At 43.6% G+C, this 18,756-nt stretch overlaps 1 protein-coding gene across 2 annotated transcripts in view; it reads right to left on the bottom strand.

The window, feature by feature from the left end:
- The window catches only part of LOC147653727 (uncharacterized), a 405,650-nt gene that overhangs the window by 373,929 nt on the left and 12,965 nt on the right, over positions 1–18,756 (bottom strand). The window lies entirely within an intron of this gene.

Here is an 18,756-nt window from a genome sequence, read left to right as displayed (position 1 = left end):
ATGAAAAATCCCTGATAATTCGTCAGTTCTCTACAGAATCTCACCAAATTCCAGAAAAGTCCCTCAAAGTTCCACAAACATCCCACAAAAATCTCACAAAAATCCCTAACACTTCTGAAAACTCGACCAAATTCCAGAAACGCCCCATAAAATCAGCACAGTTTCCCACAAAATTCAAGAAAAAACACCACAAAATTCCCAAAATCTTTTCAAAATACCACAAAATTCTTGAAAAGCCCCACCAAATTCCAGAAACATCCCACAAAATGTCCTCAATACCCAACAAAATCCCAGAAAAATCACACAAAATTCCCTAAATCTTCTCAAAACACAACCAAAATTCCAGAAAAATCCCACCGAATCTCCACAAATTCCCACAGAATACATGAAAAATCCCTGATAATTCGTCAGTTCTCTACAGAATCTCACCAAATTCCAGAAAAGTCCCTCAAAGTTCCACAAACATCCCACAGAATCTCCTCAATATCCAACAAAATTCAAGAAAAATCCCACAAAATTTTCTAAATCTTCTCAAAACACGGCCAAAATCCACAAAAATCCCACCGAATCTCCACAAATTCCCACAGAATACATGAAAAATCCCTGATAATTCGTCAGTTCTCTACAGAATCTCACCAAATTCCAGAAAAGTCCCTCAAAGTTCCACAAACATCCCACAAAATCTCCCTAATATCCAACAAAATTCCAGGAAAAATCCCACAAAATTCCCTAAATCTTCTCAAAACACGACCAAATTCTAGAAAAATATCCCACCAAATCTCCACAAATTCCCACAAAATAAATGAGAAATCCCTCAAGGTCCCTAAATCGCCTCAATATCCCACAAAATCACACAAAAATCACACAAAACCTCCACAAGTTTCCACAAAATCTAAGAAAAATTCCTCAAAATTCTTCAAGTCTCCTCAAAACCACACAAAGTTCGTGAAAAGGCCCACCAAATTCCAAAAAAATCCCACAGAATCTCCACAAATTCCCACAAAAATCTAAATCAAATTCCTCAAAATTCTTCAAGTCTCCTCAGAATCCCACACAATTCCAGAAAAAACACACAAAATTCCAGAGAAGTCCCACAAAACTCCCTAAATCATTTCAAAACCCTACCAATTCACAGGAATGTCCCACAAAATCTCTACCAATTCCCAGAACATCCCACAAAAATCTCACAAAAATCCCTAAATCTTCTGAAAACTCGACCAAATTCCAGAAACGCCCCATAAAATCAGCACAGTTTCCCACAAAATTCAAGAAAAAACACCACAAAATTCCCAAAATCTTTTCAAAATACCACAAAATTCTTGAAAAGCCCCACCAAATTCCAAAAACATCCCACAAAATTTCCTCAATACCCAACAAAATCCCAGAAAAATCCCACAAAATTACCTAAATCTTCTCAAAACACGGCCAAAATCCACAAAAATCCCACCAAATCTCCACAAATTCCCACAGAATACATGAAAAATCCCTGATAATTTGTCAGTTCTCTACAGAATCTCACCAAATTCCTAAAAAGTCCCTCAAAGTTCCACAAACATCCCACAAAATCTCCTCAATATCCCACAAAATTCAAGAAAAATCACACAAAATTTTCTAAATCTTCTCAAAACACGACCAAATTCTAGAAAAATATCCCACCAAATCTCCACAAATTCCCACAAAATACATGAAAAATCCCTCAAGATCCCGAAATCGCCTCAATATCCCACAAAATTCCACAAAAATCCCACAAAACCTCCACAAGTTTCCACAAAATCTAAGAAAAATTCCTCAAAAGTCTTCAAGTCTCCTCAAAACCACACAAAGTCCTTGAAAAGGCCCACCAAATTCCAGTAAAATCCCACAGATTCTCCACAAATTCCCACAAAATCTAAAACAAATTCCTCAAAATTCTTCAAGTCTCCTCAGAATCCCACACAATTCCATAAAAAACACACAAAATTCCAGAGAAGTCCCACAAAACTCCCTAAATCATTTCAAAACCCTACCAATTCACAGGAATGTCCCACAAAATCTCCACCAATTCCCAGAACATCCCACAAAAATCCCACAAAAATCCCTAAATCTTCTGAAAACTCGACCAAATTCCTGAAACGCCCCATAAAATCAGCACAGTTTCCCACAAAATTCAAGAAAAAACACCACAAAATTCCCAAAATCTTTTCAAAATACCACAAAATTCTTGAAAAGCCCCACCAAATTCCAGAAACATCCCACAAAATGTCCTCAATACCCAACAAAATCCCAGAAAAGTCCCACAAAATTCCCTAAATCTTCTCAAAACTCTACCAAATTCCAGAAAAATCCCACAGAATCTCCACAAATTCCCACAGAATACATGAAAAATCCCTGATAATTCGTCAGTTCTCTACAGAATCTCACCAAATTCCAGAAAAGTCCCTCAAAGTTCCACAAACATCCCACAAAATCTCCCCGGTATCCAATAAAATTCCAGGAAAAATCCCACAAAATTCCCTAAATCTTCTCAAAACATGGACAAAATCCACAAAAATCCCACCGAATCTCCACAAATTCCCACAGAATACATGAAAATACCCCTGATAATTCGTCAGTTCTCTACAGAATCTCACCAAATTCCAGAAAAGTCCCTCAAAGTTCCACAAACATCCCACAAAATCTCCTCAATATACAACAAAAACCCAGAAAAATCACACAAAATTCCCTAAATCTTCTCAAAACACGACTAAATTCTAGAAAAATGTCCCACCAAATCTCCACAAAATCCCACAAAATACATGAAAAATCCCTCAAGATCCCTAAATCGCCTCAATATCCCACAAAATCCCACAAAAATCACACAAAACCTCCACAAGTTTCCACAAAATCTAAGAAAAATTCCTCAAAATTCTTCAAGTCTCCTCAAAACCACACAAAGTCCTTGAAAAGGCCCACCAAATTCCAGTAAAATCCCACAGATTCTCCACAAATTCCCACAAAATCTAAAACAAATTCCTCAAAATTCTTCAAGTCTCCTCAAAACCACACAATTCCATAAAAAACACACAAAATTCCAGAGAAGTCCCACAAAACTCCCTAAATCATTTCAAAACCCTACCAATTCACAGGAATGTCCCACAAAATCTCCACCAATTCCCAGAACATCCCACAAAAATCCCACAAAAATCCCTAAATCTTCTGAAAACTCGACCAAATTCCAGAAACGCCCCATAAAATCAGCACAGTTTCCCACAAAATTCAAGAAAAAACACCACAAAATTCCCAAAATCTTTTCAAAATACCACAAAATTCTTGAAAAGCCCCACCAAATTCCAGAAACATCCCACAAAATGTCCTCAATACCCAACAAAATCCCAGGAAAGTCCCACAAAATTCCCTAAGTCTTCTCAAAACACGGCCAAAATCCACAAAAATCCCACCAAATCTCCACAAATTCCCACAGAATACATGAAAAATCCCTGATAATTTGTCAGTTCTCTACAGAATCTCACCAAATTCCAGAAAAGTCCCTCAAAGTTCCACAAACCACCCACAAAATCTCCTCAATATCCAACAAAATTCCAAGAAAAATCCCACATAATTCCCTAAATCTTCTCAAAACACGACCAAATTCTAGAAAAATATCCCACCAAATCTCCACAAATTCCCACAAAATACATGAAAAATCCCTCAAGATCCCTAAATCGCCTCAATATCCCACAAAATCACACAAAAATCCCACAAAACCTCCACAAGTTTCCACAAAATCTAAGAAAAATTCCTCAAAATTCTTCAAGTCTCCTCAGAAGGTTCTGGATGAGGGTAGAAATAATTAAAAAGCATCTTGAAAGTAACATCATATTTTTGTCAGCCATCTCTTCAGGGACTACTTTAAATCCCAGAATGTTCAAGAGCCATCATCACTGTACAAACAGAAGCTCCAACTGAACGAAACCAGAAGAAGTGGATATGGCAAATTCTCTGGTCCAAGTGGTGATATTAATCTGGTGAGGCTCTGGATTCCCATTTCAGACATACTATCACAGCTTAAATATAGGAAAAAATTGGGATTTTACTTTGCTGTGGTCTCTTTTTGTTTTGCAAAATATGTGATAGTTAATATATGAGTAAAATCTTGTATAAAAACAGGTTTGTTTTTTGGTTTTTTTTCTAACAAATAGCCAAATGCATATTACCTGCCTTGCTGGAAAATAATTGAGGTCTTCCTCTAAGAAATTTTTTCTCAGAGTGCCTTTCTTTGTGATTTGTGTTCTTATCTTAGGAAGATACAGGAGTTGCTCATTTTAATGCTGTCCAGCAGACTATTCCATGCTTTCTCAGCTGTTTGGATCTGCAGTTCAGGATTGGACCAAGAAAAATGGTGATGGGATGAAATTATTTTTATTCTTAAATGAGGACAATTCCATTTTTAAACATACACATGTGCTTCCAATGCTTTCAGTAGTCAAGGATGAAATTTTGAACAGACATGAATTCCTCAGTCTTTGTTTCTTTTTCCCTGAAGGATGGAATTTGGACTTTGCCCACCAGTGCAGTCCTTGCTATGGGCAGATGTTTCTTCTGTTCTTCTTACCAGCAGTAGGAGTGGTTGGACACTGAACCTCAAAGAAGAGGGAGCTAACATCCCTTACCTGGATAAGTCCCACAGGTAAGCACCTTGGAGAAGTTCTTCAACCAAAACCAGTTCCTGTAAGGCTTTCCAGCCCTTGACAGGAAATAAGCTGATTCCTGCAGGCTGCAACATGAAGACTTCCAGACTGAAGTGAGCATCCTGCTATAAGGAAGGATTTGGGAGTAGTGAGTCATCATTTGTATGGGAAATTAATCTGTGATTTTTATTTATTGTTTTTTTTCATTTGAAGTAACATCACATCATCATAGAGAGACATTGTCTGTCATTTCTGGTGTGGATACCTGAATAACTCAGCTAGACAGGTAGCATGATAAGGCAATACAATGCAGATATTGAAAGGAATTTTTTGGATGATTTTTTTGTTAGTTCAAGCTGCAGTCCCTGATTTATTCAGGCTTTGAAGTACCATGCAAGCCTTTCCCACAGAAGAAATTCTGTTTTATGTAAATAATGCACTGTGCAGTAAACTAGAAGAAAGCAGGGAGCATAGAGCATGAAGTTAGTGTTTCATGCAGGTGTTTGAAGGCAATGTGGGATTCCAGAGCTTAGTGTTTGAATTGCAACTTGAATTTCCTTCTTTGCTGTTATTTAGACTGCTCTGAAGTAGTCATGAGAAGCAAAAATGAAAGGCAATGTTGTTTGATGGGGACTGTGGTAGGGCTTTCTTGCCAGATTTGAAATGGCTTGAATTGATTAAAATCTCCAGGTGAGGGGAAGATTGTATCCATTCCTCTCTCTTATTAAAGCAAATTTTCCAAGAGGGATGTAAAATTGCAGTTGAGGGTTGGGGTGGTTTTTTCTTTTTTCCCTTCTTTCATGTGCAACCTAACAACTCCAATTTCGCAGGCCTATTTAACATTTGATCCCTAAAAGTCAGTCCTTTGCTTTGTATTTTGGGCACTTGTTCATCTTGGGAAATTTGTCATCTTCTCAGGGCATTGAAGGTCAACCAAATGCTGCAGGTTTCATTCTTCCTTTCATATGGTCTATGTCCTGGGGTTTGACTCTTAAGCAGAGCTATTTTTTTATTTTGCAGCCTAGCAGTTGTACGGTGGGGCTGTGTGCAGGTGAATTGATTTGAGAACGATGGGTAAATCAGCTCCTGGGAAGATGTGCACTGCCTGGCCCCGATGCTTCAGCATGCTTGAGGTCAGCTTGGCTGTCTCTGACTGTCTAATAATAATGCAGAATAACAGAATTAAGTATTCATTGTAATTGGTGATCAATAAGATTTGTTTTCAGCTAAGTCTGCGTGCTAGTTTCTAAAGCACTCCAGTCTGTTTCATCAATGACCTTTGTGGTTTTAGCTTAAGCTAAAAATCTAGTTTCTGCTGTTGTTATTTTCTGCCCTGTCGCTGTGAGAGGAAGGGATGATGGCTGGAGGTTTGGCAGTCAGCGAGGGCCTGGCCACCACTGCAGTTCTGTACACTCAGCCTTGGAGATGTGATCAGGAATGTGCTGTTAGTTGCCAGTTTTGTATTGCAAAGACTGAGCATGCTGCCATCACTGTGTTTGATGAGTGAGTTTTCATTGGTTTGGTCCGACTCCAAAGCAGCCTTAATTTGAAGGTGGAATTCTTTGTGGATGAGGCTGTGAAGAATATGGTGTTTATACTCCCATCCTACGGGCAGTACGGTAGAACAACTCCTAACTGATTTGGTAATAAAGACCTAGTTTTTCTTCACTAAACCTGCCCTAGCCAAATTCATCAGCTGGTGATAGCTATCTCTGGAGTGGGAGTTCTTTATTGAGTTGATTGACAATTTAATATACTTTGTCAAGCTGTGTTGTTTAGTTTCTGTTGATCCAGAGACACCTGAGGCTCCTTTTGCTTCCTAAGGGATTAAAGTAGCAAGCACTTAGAATGAGATATTGGGAAGATGGGTGCAGGAGACTTTGTAATTTAGTATGGAAAAACATAATAATGATGATGAATATTTCAGGTGGAAATGATAGTATTTCACTATATACTATGTGAAATGCTTTTATGTGATTTTTTTTCATTTCTCTTTTATTTTTTAATCCTGGATAAATTAAATGAGGCTTTTGGGGAAAGCATGAGCTGGAATTTCTATTGAGGTTGATAACCTCTGATTCTGCGTGTGACAGGACAGCACATGTTTGTGCAGCTCACCCCTGCCACTGACACAAGCACGGATTTGCAGCACCCTATTCCACCCATGGTGTGACAGGTTTCTGCGCTGTGCAGGGCATTTCTCTGCATCTGGGAGTCCAAGGGAAAGTAAAATTGTTGTCGCAGAGAGCAGCAACAGCAGTAGGGAGCAGCAGAAGGAAGTCGTGGCCGTACTTCTTCTACAAGACAACTAGAGACTTGTCAGCAAGCGGCTGAGCAGCATCTACGTTCCACTTGCAGTCTGAAAGTTTCCCGTGCCAGATACCTGTTCAACACCTTCCTTATTCGCCTGCCCGCAGCGCTCGCGCTTTCCCCCGCCCGCGCTCTGACCGGCACTCTCCCTCTGACGCACATGGTTCCTTGGCCGGTTGCCAAGAGCTCCGGAAAGCAGCTTCTGCCGAAGGAGACTCGCCTCTTGCGGTTGCCTTCTCCGAACCCCGGAGTCGCGGCATCTGCCTTTCTTGCTCTTATTGCAAGCGGAAAGCTTTTGCACTGCGTCTGGCGAGGAGAACGTGTGACAGGACAGCACATGTTTGTGCAGCTCACCCCTGCCACTGACACAAGCACGGATTTGCAGCACCCTATTCCACCCATGGTATGACAGGTTTCTGCGCTGTGCAGGGCATTTCTCTGCATCTGGGAGTCCAAGGGAAAGTAAAATTGTTGTCGCAGAGAGCAGCAACAGCAGTAGGGAGCAGCAGAAGGAAGTCGTTGCAGTACTTCTTCCACACGACAACTAGCAACTAATCAGCAAGCGTGCGAGCGGCAGCTATGTTCCACTTGCAATCTGAAAGTTTCGCGTGCCAGATACCTGTTCAACACCTTCCTTATTCGCCTGCCCGCAGCGCTCGCTCTTTCCCCCGCCAGCGCGCTGATCGGCACGCTCCCTCTGACACACATGGGAAGTTGGCCGGTTGCCAAGAGCTCCGGAAAGCAGCTTCTGCCGAAGGAGACTCGCCTCTTGCGGTTGCCTTCTCCGAACCCCGGAGTCGCGGCATCTGCCTTTCTTGCTCTTATTGCAAGCGGAAATCTTTTGCACTGCGTCTGGCGAGGAGAACGTGTGACAGGACAGCACATGTTTGTGCAGCTCACCCCTGCCACTGACACAAGCACGGATTTGCAGCACCCTATTCCACCCATGGTGTGACAGGTTTCTGCGCTGTGCAGGGCATTTCTCTGCATCTGGGAGTCCAAGGGAAAGTAAAATTGTTGTCGCAGAGAGCAGCAACAGCAGTAGGGAGCAGCAGAAGGAACTCGTGGCCGTACTTCTTCTACAAGACAACTAGAGACTTGTCAGCAAGCGGCTGAGCAGCATCTACGTTCCACTTGCAGTCTGAAAGTTTCGCGTGCCAGATACCTGTTCAACACCTTCCTTATTCGCCTGCCCGCAGCGCTCGCGCTTTCCCCCGCCCGCGCTCTGACCGGCACTCTCCCTCTGACACACATGGTTCCTTGGCCGGTTGCCAAGAGCTCCGGAAAGCAGCTTCTGCCGAAGGAGGCTCGCCTCTTGCGGTTACCTTCTCTGAGCTCCGGAGTCCTGGCTTCTGCCTTTCTTGCTCTTAATGCAAGCAGAAAGCTTTTGCACTGCGTCTGGCGAGGAGAACGTGTGACAGGACAGCACATGTTTGTGCAGCTCACCCCTGCCACTGACACAAGCACGGATTTGCAGCACCCTATTCCACCCTTAGTGTGACAGGTTTCTGCGCTGTGCAGGGCATTTCTCTGCATCTGGGAGTCCAAGGGAAAGTAAAATTGTTGTCGCAGAGAGCAGCAACAGCAGTAGGGAGCAGCAGAAGGAACTCGTGGCCGTACTTCTTCTACAAGACAACTAGAGACTTGTCAGCAAGCGGCTGAGCAGCATCTACGTTCCACTTGCAGTCTGAAAGTTTCGCGTGCCAGATACCTGTTCAACACCTTCCTTATTCGCCTGCCCGCAGCGCTCGCGCTTTCCCCCGCCCGCGCTCTGACCGGCACTCTCCCTCTGACACACATGGTTCCTTGGCCGGTTGCCAAGAGCTCCGGAAAGCAGCTTCTGCCGAAGGAGGCTCGCCTCTTGCGGTTACCTTCTCTGAGCTCCGGAGTCCTGGCTTCTGCCTTTCTTGCTCTTAATGCAAGCAGAAAGCTTTTGCACTGCGTCTGGCGAGGAGAACGTGTGACAGGACAGCACATGTTTGTGCAGCTCACCCCTGCCACTGACACAAGCACGGATTTGCAGCACCCTATTCCACCCATGGTGTGACAGGTTTCTGCGCTGTGCAGGGCATTTCTCTGCATCTGGGAGTCCAAGGGAAAGTAAAATTGTTGTCGCAGAGAGCAGCAACAGCAGTAGGGAGCAGCAGAAGGAAGTCGTTGCAGTACTTCTTCCACACGACATCTATCTATCTATCTATCTATCTATCTATCTATCTATCTATCTATCTATCTATCTATCTATCTATCTCCCTATCTATGTATCTCCCTATCTATCACCCTATATGCATTTCTTTATTATAGATTTGTATATTTTAATTTCTATATTATTCATTTAAATGCCAAGCTTTTAAATAAATAGGGGAACCGAGTGAGAGGAGTGGCAGCATGGTACGGGTCGTCGCGAGTGCCAGAAGCCCGAAAAAGCGGCCGCGTCAAGGACCCCCGGCAGAGTGCGGCGTCGTCACCGCTGCCTGTCGGCGCCCGACCGGCTCGCGCTCGGCCCCGGTGCCGCCGAGCGCACAGCCCGTGTCCGCACGGCTGGAGCAGCCGCGGAAAATTGCGACGGGGTGGCGTCGACGCCAGGGTGTTTGTCAGGCAGTCGAATTCACGCACCCACTGCCCGGGGTCCTTCCATTTTCCCGCCTTTTTGGCCGCCATCCTTGGAAGGACAAGCCGGCCACGACCTGGCAGCCATCTTCTGCGTGGCGTGACGTAACTTCCGCCCTTCCTCGCCGCCATCTTTGCTGTGGCTGAAGCCACTTCCGGCAGAGCGGCCATCTTTGTTATGGCACAAGTAAGGCCCCCGCTGCTCTCAGCGCGTCTGTCTAACTTACATGCCTGAACGAAAAACCTGCCGACGCCGACCGACTCCGAGCATTCCGCCCGATTTTCCGCCGCCTTTCCCGGGGCGAGGACGATGGCGGCGAGACTCAGCGGCTCCGTAGCTGGGTGGCGGCCGCGCCTGCGGCGGCAGGCATTGGAGTTAACGCCTCTGCCGCGGTCCTCCCGGCCGGCTCCGGCGGGGGGCGGGGGGGAGGCCCGACGCGGCTCGGTTCGGTTCGACTCTTTCCGGCCCGCTTCGGCTCGGCTCTTTCTGGCCCGCTTCGGCTCGGCTCGCCCCTGCTCGGCCCCGCTCGGCCAGGCCCCGCCCGGCTCGGAGCACAGCTGCAGTACCGCTCTGTGCCCACAAGGCGGCAGCACTGCCGCAGAGCTCAGCCCGGGGTGGGCGGGGGGAGCCCCTGCAAGTGCAGAGAAGCGAGGCAAGAAACCACGTGTACAACCCCCTTCCATATGCTGCTACCTGTTTCCAGGCGACGACAAAGACCCATGAAGCAAATGCTTTTTCTTGGCCCATTTTGCTAAGCAAAGCTCTTCTGCAGCTCTTTAGTGCTTGCCAAACTCCAATGCGCGTGCTGCTGCTTCGATCGGATAAGAAGCACAGCCTTCTGACAGCAGCTTTCAGGTTGCTTCAGAATGAGCTTGGCCATTTGAACGTGCAGCATGTCTGTGTGTGCATAAGCTGCAGGTGCAAGCTCCTGACAAATGTGTTCTGCAGGTACAGTTTCTCTCTGCCGGATGCAGTGGAAATGCTTTCTGCTGGTATTCTCGCCAAGAGTCACAGAGTGCTTAACTCAGGAGCTCTGAGAATGGAAGCGCAAGAAGCGTTCCGCATTTGGTGGGATATTTTTCTAGAATTTGGTCGTGTTTTGAGAAGATTTAGGGAATTTGGTGGGATTTTTCCTGGAATTTTGTTGGATATTGAGGAGATTTTGTGAGATGTTTGTGGAACTTTGAGGGACTTTTCTGGAATTTGGTGAGGTTTTGTAGAGAACTGATGAATTATCAGGGATTTTTCATGTATTCTGTGGGAATTTGTGGAGATTCTGTGGGATTTTTGTGGATTTTGGCCGTGTTTTGAGTCCCCTCAAAACCACACAAATCCTTGAAAAGGTCCACCAAATTCCAGAAAAATCCCACAGAATCTCCACAAATTCCCACAAAATCTAAGAAAAATTCCTCAAAATTCTTCAAGTCTCCTCAGAATCCCACACAATTCCAGAAAAACCCCACAAAATTCCAGAGAAGTCCCACAAAACTCCCTAAATCATTTCAAAACCCTACCAATTCACAGGAATGTCCCACAAAATCTCTACCAATTCCCAGAACATCCCACAAAAATCTCACAAAAATCCCTAACACTTCTGAAAACTCGACCAAATTCCAGAAACGCCCCATAAAATCAGCACAGTTTCCCACAAAATTCAAGAAAAAACACCACAAAATTCCCAAAATCTTTTCAAAATACCACAAAATTCTTGAAAAGCCCCACCAAATTCCAGAAACATCCCACAAAATGTCCTCAATACCCAACAAAATCCCAGAAAAATCCCACAAAATTCCCTAAATTTTCTCAAAACACAACCAAAATTCCAGAAAAATCCCACCGAATCGCCACAAATTCCCACAGAATACATGAAAAATCCCTGATAATTCGTCAGTTCTCTACAGAATCTCACCAAATTCCAGAAAAGTCCCTCAAAGTTCCACAAACATCCCACAAAATCTCCTCAATATCCAACAAAATTCAAGAAAAATCCCACAAAATTCTCTAAATCTTCTCAAAACACGGCCAAAATGCACAAAAATCCCACCGAATCTCCACAAATTCCCACAGAATACATGAAAAATCCCTGATAATTTGTCAGTTCTCTACAGAATCTCACCAAATTCCAGAAAAGTCCCTCAAAGTTCCACAAACATCCCACAAAATCTCCTCAATATCCAACAAAATTCCAAGAAAAATCCCACATAATTCCCTAAATCTTCTCAAAACACGACCAAATTATAGAAAAATATCCCACCAAATCACCACAAATTCCCACAAAATACATGAAAAATCCCTCAAGATCCCTAAATCGCCTCAATATCCCACAAAATCACACAAAAATCACACAAAACCTCCACAAGTTTCCACAAAATCTAAGAAAAATTCCTCAAAATTCTTCAAGTCTCCTCAAAACCACACAACGTCCTGGAAAAGGCCCACTAAATTCCAGAAAAATCCCACAGAATCTTCACAAATTCCCACAAAATCTAAAACAAATTCCTCAAAATTCTTCAAGTCTCCTCAGAATCCCACACAATTCCAGAAAAACCCCACCAAATTCCAGAGAAGTCCCACAAAACTCCCTAAATCATTTCAAAACCCTACCAATTCACAGGAATGTCCCACAAAATCTCCACCAATTCCCAGAACATCCCATAAAAATCCCTAAATCTTCTGAAAACTCGACCAAATTCCAGAAACGCCCCATAAAATCAGCACAGTTTCCCACAAAATTCAAGAAAAAACACCACAAAATTCCCTAAATCTTCTCAAAACACGACCAAATTCTAGAAAAATATCCCACCAAATCTCCACAAATTCCCACAAAATACATGAAAAATCCCTCAAGATCCATAAATCGCCTCAATATCCCACAAAATCACACAAAAATCACACAAAACCTCCACAAGTTTCCACAAAATCTAAGAAAAATTCCTCAAATATCTTCAAGTCTCCTCAGAAGGTTCTGGATGAGGGTAGAAATAATTAAAAAGCATCTTGAAAGTAACATCATATTTTTGTCAGCCATCTCTTCAGGGACTACTTTAAATCCCAGAATGTTCAAGAGCCATCATCACTGTGCAAACAGAAGCTCCAACTGAACGAAACCAGAAGAAGTGGATATGGCAAATTCTCTGGTCCAAGTGGTGATATTAATCTGGTGAGGCTCTGGATTCCCATTTCAGACATACTATCACAGCTTAAATATAGGAAAAAATTGGGATTTTACTTTGCTGTGGTCTCTTTTTGTTTTGCAAAATATGTGATAGTTAATATATGAGTAAAATCTTGTATAAAAACAGGTTTGTTTTTTGGTTTTTTTTCTAACAAATAGCCAAATGCATATTACCTGCCTTGCTGGAAAATAATTGAGGTCTTCCTCTAAGAAATTTTTTCTCAGAGTGCCTTTCTTTGTGATTTGTGTTCTTATCTTAGGAAGATACAGGAGTTGCTCATTTTAATGCTGTCCAGCAGACTATTCCATGCTTTCTCAGCTGTTTGGATCTGCAGTTCAGGATTGGACCAAGAAAAATGGTGATGGGATGAAATTATTTTTATTCTTAAATGAGGACAATTCCATTTTTAAACATACACATGTGCTTCCAATGCTTTCAGTAGTCAAGGATGAAATTTTGAACAGACATGAATTCCTCAGTCTTTGTTTCTTTTTCCCTGAAGGATGGAATTTGGACTTTGCCCACCAGTGCAGTCCTTGCTATGGGCAGATGTTTCTTCTGTTCTTCTTACCAGCAGTAGGAGTGGTTGGACACTGAACCTCAAAGAAGAGGGAGCTAACATCCCTTACCTGGATAAGTCCCACAGGTAAGCACCTTGGAGAAGTTCTTCAACCAAAACCAGTTCCTGTAAGGCTTTCCAGCCCTTGACAGGAAATAAGCTGATTCCTGCAGGCTGCAACATGAAGACTTCCAGACTGAAGTGAGCATCCTGCTATAAGGAAGGATTTGGGAGTAGTGAGTCATCATTTGTATGGGAAATTAATCTGTGATTTTTATTTATTGTTTTTTTTCATTTGAAGTAACATCACATCATCATAGAGAGACATTGTCTGTCATTTCTGGTGTGGATACCTGAATAACTCAGCTAGACAGGTAGCATGATAAGGTAATACAATGCAGATATTGAAAGGAATTTTTTGGATGATTTTTTTGTTAGTTCAAGCTGCAGTCCCTGATTTATTCAGGCTTTGAAGTACCATGCAAGCCTTTCCCACAGAAGAAATTCTGTTTTATGTAAATAATGCACTGTGCAGTAAACTAGAAGAAAGCAGGGAGCATAGAGCATGAAGTTAGTGTTTCATGCAGGTGTTTGAAGGCAATGTGGGATTCCAGAGCTTAGTGTTTGAATTGCAACTTGAATTTCCTTCTTTGCTGTTATTTAGACTGCTCTGAAGTAGTCATGAGAAGCAAAAATGAAAGGCAATGTTGTTTGATGGGGACTGTGGTAGGGCTTTCTTGCCAGATTTGAAATGGCTTGAATTGATTAAAATCTCCAGGTGAGGGGAAGATTGTATCCATTCCTCTCTCTTATTAAAGCAAATTTTCCAAGAGGGATGTAAAATTGCAGTTGAGGGTTGGGGTGGTTTTTTCTTTTTTCCCTTCTTTCATGTGCAACCTAACAACTCCAATTTCACAGGCCTATTTAACATTTGATCCCTAAAAGTCAGTCCTTTGCTTTGTATTTTGGGCACTTGTTCATCTTGGGGAATTTGTCATCTTCTCAGGGCATTGAAGGTCAACCAAATGCTGCAGGTTTCATTCTTCCTTTCATATGGTCTATGTCCTGGGGTTTGACTCTTAAGCAGAGCTATTTTTTTATTTTGCAGCCTAGCAGTTGTACGGTGGGGCTGTGTGCAGGTGAATTGATTTGAGAACGATGGGTAAATCAGCTCCTGGGAAGATGTGCACTGCCTGGCCCCGATGCTTCAGCATGCTTGAGGTCAGCTTGGCTGTCTCTGACTGTCTAATAATAATGCAGAATAACAGAATTAAGTATTCATTGTAATTGGTGATCAATAAGATTTGTTTTCAGCTAAGTCTGCGTGCTAGTTTCTAAAGCACTCCAGTCTGTTTCATCAATGACCTTTGTGGTTTTAGCTTAAGCTAAAAATCTAGTTTCTGCTGTTGTTATTTTCTGCCCTGTCGCTGTGAGAGGAAGGGATGATGGCTGGAGGTTTGGCAGTCAGCGAGGGCCTGGCCACCACTGCAGTTCTGTACACTCAGCCTTGGAGATGTGATCAGGAATGTGCTGTTAGTTGCCAGTTTTGTATTGCAAAGACTGAGCATGCTGCCATCACTGTGTTTGATGAGTGAGTTTTCATTGGTTTGGTCCGACTCCAAAGCAGCCTTAATTTGAAGGTGGAATTCTTTGTGGATGAGGCTGTGAAGAATATGGTGTTTATACTCCCATCCTACGGGCAGTACGGTAGAACAACTCCTAACTGATTTGGTAATAAAGACCTAGTTTTTCTTCACTAAACCTGCCCTAGCCAAATTCATCAGCTGGTGATAGCTATCTCTGGAGTGGGAGTTCTTTATTGAGTTGATTGACAATTTAATATACTTTGTCAAGCTGTGTTGTTTAGTTTCTGTTGATCCAGAGACACCTGAGGCTCCTTTTGCTTCCTAAGGGATTAAAGTAGCAAGCACTTAGAATGAGATATTGGGAAGATGGGTGCAGGAGACTTTGTAATTTAGTATGGAAAAACATAATAATGATGATGAATATTTCAGGTGGAAATGATAGTATTTCACTATATACTATGTGAAATGCTTTTATGTGATTTTTTTTCATTTCTCTTTTATTTTTTAATCCTGGATAAATTAAATGAGGCTTTTGGGGAAAGCATGAGCTGGAATTTCTATTGAGGTTGATAACCTCTGATTCTGCTCTTGTTTGTCTGTCTGCTGGAACTTGTAGCAAACTAGCTATGTCCAAGTTTAATTGTGTAATAATTATCTTTCAAATCGAGCCTTTCTCACTTGGTGCTGATGTATTTGGGGGAGGGAGGGGAATGGAGAGTAAAGAGCTCCTTTCATGAATACAATTTTAATTTCATCTTGCTGATTTGAGCCTTTCCAAGATTCAAGTGAGCATTGGATCAGGTTGGAACTGAGGGGATGACTCATGACTCTGGCATAAAAACTACATTGCATTCCACATATTGGGAGTTTTCTGTTGCCCACAAGAAAGTTCAGGAAAAAAAAGAAAAATATAGAAATGGGTTTCAAATTTCCTGTGCTATTTTCAGTTGACTCCTCTTTCTGGAGGTGCCTTAGCAAGTGTAGGACATCTGAAAAACTTGGAACTGCAACTTTCTTGTTGAGGCTCTGATGAACATTGCTTCTGTCATCAAGTTCTTGTGTTCATACTTTGAACTTAGCTGAGTAATGTTGGTATCAGCAGACTCTACTAAAGCCATGCCTTCCTAATTAATAATGCATTCTTAATAAAAAAAAAAAAAATCTATTTCTTCATGTATTTAATTACCTAGTGAGTGTAAGACTGAATGAAGTTAATACCGTGCAGATTTCAAGCAAAACGCTGCTTTTTAATGTGCTTCAGTATAGGCTATGCACAAGTCAATAGACATGATTTTTAAGCTTCAGTTACCTTTCATTACCCTGTGCATATTCAAATTCAGATTGATGAATGCTGAACCAAAAGCAGACATCATAGAGTTAATTGAAGTTCTTTAAATTCAGAGGCAAACTATTTTCATAGCTTTGTTTTGAGGGTGGGTTGCTTTTGATGTCTGGGGTTTTTTTGGCTAAGGCAATGGCAAACATTTATTTATCCTGCTCCCTCCCCATTTTCCACCATCGTTGTTGCCAGTGATGCCTGCAGTGCTCAGTGGTCAATGACCCTCAGCCAGGGTGAGCTGCAGGAGCCTTACAGACGGGCCTGTTCTTTCTCCCAGTGCTAGAACAAGTGCAACAGCACAGTGCCATTTTGCTAAAAGCTAATATTTTTCCCAGCAGCTTCTTCTCCAGGCAGAATGAAATGCTTTCTTCAAGAGCAACCACATCTTTTCTCTGCCTGAAAGGTTGTGTTTGTTTGGGGTTTTTTCTCTTGCTTTAGGTGAGAGATAAAAAAAAAATGAAGAGGAAAGCCCAAGGAAATGCCAAAAGTACCACCTGGTAGTAATTTTGTGTGAGTGTCTCCATTTACACTTCAAACTTGCTCTTGGAGAACTTGGAGCTGCATTTAAAATGTATTTTGGTAGGTGGTCAGCTGCTGACTATCTGCATTTCTTCTTCCATTTCTTTTCTGTGCTTGTTTGGTATTGCTGCTGAATGTCCCCAAAGAGTAAAGTGGTGTGGAAGAGTTGAGGAAGCAGCTTTTGAAATTCTAAAGCTGATGTGTAGGTTTTGTTCCTCTTGGATTTTTAAAAGCAGGTATGTCATCCAAGTTAACTTTCTTCAGCAAGTAACAAGATTGTCGTCCTTCCACTGATGCTCTGTATTTTAACAGAGGTATTTGATGGTGCTGGAAAGGAGCAAGATGCAGAATGAGTTTGAGAGAAGTGATTTAAAGTGGGAGCACAGATGGTTGATTCCTAAAAATCAAAAAACGGATGTTTTGTTTTGTAGGAAAATGAAATCTAATCCTATTTGAGGGTCAACAGGATAAATACAAAGAACTAAATACAGATGTAGATACATATATACATATATGCGTATATATATATATATATATATATATATATATATATATGTATAACCCCGCCCCCCGAAATCTATGAAGCAGGACTGATTGGTGCCATAGCCCAGGCAGCCTGTGGATCTAATTGCCTGCCTGTATTCAGCCCTTGCCTGGATGCCAGGGGAGACGTCTCTGGATTTGTCTCCAGACAGCTTTCCAGGGATGATCCTGCTCCTTTCCTGGTGCCCCAGAGTGCTGCAAGCCCCCCGTCCTGGGGCCATGGTGATGCCTGCCGGGGCCTTTAGTGTCCCCCCTAAAGGGCAGACAGGGTTTGACTGCAAGCTTCCTTGGAAGGTGGAGGCAGGTGAATATTGGCCACCTTCTTCTTTCCCGCTGCCCTCCGTGCTCTTGCAAAGCCTGCTGGGGCACTGGGGCTCTCCATTGCAGGCAGTCTGGAGCTGCCATGCAAAGCCATCTCTCAAGGAGTCCCCAGGTCTCAGGTGCAACCTCAAGAAAATGACACAGCAACGTGTAGAAAACGTGAACTTTATTCACTTGACTACTTCTAAAATCTACAATCCAACGTTACTAGAAGACTATGGGGTAAGAATCTTAAGGCTAAGAAACTTCAATGCTTCAACTGTTTAGAACTGAACACTAAGGGAAAGGTCAACTTCTTGGGGGAAACGTGGTGGGGAATCGAACAACAACAGGGGTGTGGCTAACTTGTAAGGTGGGGAACGTCGCAGTGCCTGGGCTGGGCACTGGTCACCCGTTCCCCGTAAGGTTCTTTAGATGGAGCGCGACGCTGGAGGTCAGAGCTGTGGGGAGGTGCGGAGTCTCCTGTCACTGCCCTCTTTTGCTGCCGTCTTGGTGGTTGGCCTCCTCGGCTGAGAGCTGTAGCGAAGGTGCAGCCGCATCAGGTCACGGTTTTGCCTGAGCAGCTGCATCAACTTGGTGGGACAGCCGAGTCTTCGATGGCGGCGGGGCCCCGCACGGCCCGAAGGGCTCTGGAGATTCCGCTGCAAGGCAAAGCACAGGGATCCCCATGGAAGAGGCAGAGAGGCAGAGCGGGGCTGGCACCTGTGGGGCTGCCTTTGGCCTGGGAGACAGAGACTCGGGCCCAGTTGGGCTGGGCTGGCCCGGGGAAGAGGCTGCAGCAGGCAGAGCTCTGCCGCCTCTGCTTGGTGCTGTCCATGGAGCTCAGCCCCTGGGCCACATTCCCCAGCCAGGAGCTCAGGCCCCTTCTGCCGCAGGGCATTGGCCAAAGGGTGCCCAAGAGGCCCTCAAGGTCTGCCCCATCCCACCTGCCCCTGACCCCCCACCCCCTGCCTCACCTCTCCCCAGCGTCTCTGAAATCTTCTTCCAAGGGCCCATCCCATGGCCATTCCTATGAGGAGCATGTCAATGAGCAGGAGTGTCCTGGACGCCCACCAGAGGAGCGCAGAGTCCTTCTCCTCCAGGTCGAAATCCTCCGGAACCAGAGGAGAGGCACCCGTGCTCCTCTCGGGTTTGCTCACAGGGTCGAGG

The sequence above is a fragment of the Cyanistes caeruleus genome, chromosome 4 (assembly GCF_971803275.1).
Source record: "Cyanistes caeruleus chromosome 4, bCyaCae1.hap1.1, whole genome shotgun sequence".
In the NCBI taxonomy this organism is placed as follows: Eukaryota; Metazoa; Chordata; class Aves; order Passeriformes; family Paridae; genus Cyanistes; species Cyanistes caeruleus.
This window is presented reverse-complemented; position numbering and strand designations above follow the sequence as displayed.